Source organism: Gavialis gangeticus, unplaced genomic scaffold (assembly GCF_001723915.1).
Source record: "Gavialis gangeticus isolate Ggan-Ray unplaced genomic scaffold, GavGan_comp1, whole genome shotgun sequence".
Taxonomy (NCBI): Eukaryota; Metazoa; Chordata; order Crocodylia; family Gavialidae; genus Gavialis; species Gavialis gangeticus.
This window is the reverse complement of record NW_017728993.1, coordinates 77,375,924-77,376,337: the sequence shown is the minus strand read 5'-3', so window position 1 is coordinate 77,376,337 and position 414 is coordinate 77,375,924. Positions and strand designations below refer to the sequence as shown.

Here is a 414-nt window from a genome sequence, read left to right as displayed (position 1 = left end):
CCCCCCCCCCCCCCGCATGCCACACTGGGCAGTGTTGCTTGCTGCTGCCTACCCAGAGCTCGCGCGCTGGGCAGCCCAGAGGTGGCAGTGGCAAACACTGCCCGGCGTGGCAAGGGGGGGGCACAACTGCTGTTGCCGTGCACAGCCCCAACAGGCAAGCCTGGAGCCGGTGTGGGGCCCAGGCTGGCAGTGGGGCTGGGTTACAACCTGGTGCTGGGGGTGGGCAGAGGGGGAAGTGGCCCCGCCCCATGCCCGGTGCCTTGCGTTGCAGTCGCTTGCAGCCCATGTGGGGCTGCCGGTGCCTGCTCTGGATAGCCCCACATGGGCTGCAAGCCGCTGCAACAGGGAGCGCTGCCATGGGGTGGGGGAGGGGCCACTTTCCTCCACACAGGGAAGGAGCCCAGGGAAAAGCTG

General features: G+C 69.3%; 1 protein-coding gene across 1 annotated transcript in view; it reads left to right on the top strand.

Annotated features, from left to right (window-relative positions):
* Window positions 1–414, top strand: part of ASPM (abnormal spindle microtubule assembly) — a 66,509-nt gene that overhangs the window by 20,298 nt on the left and 45,797 nt on the right. The window lies entirely within an intron of this gene.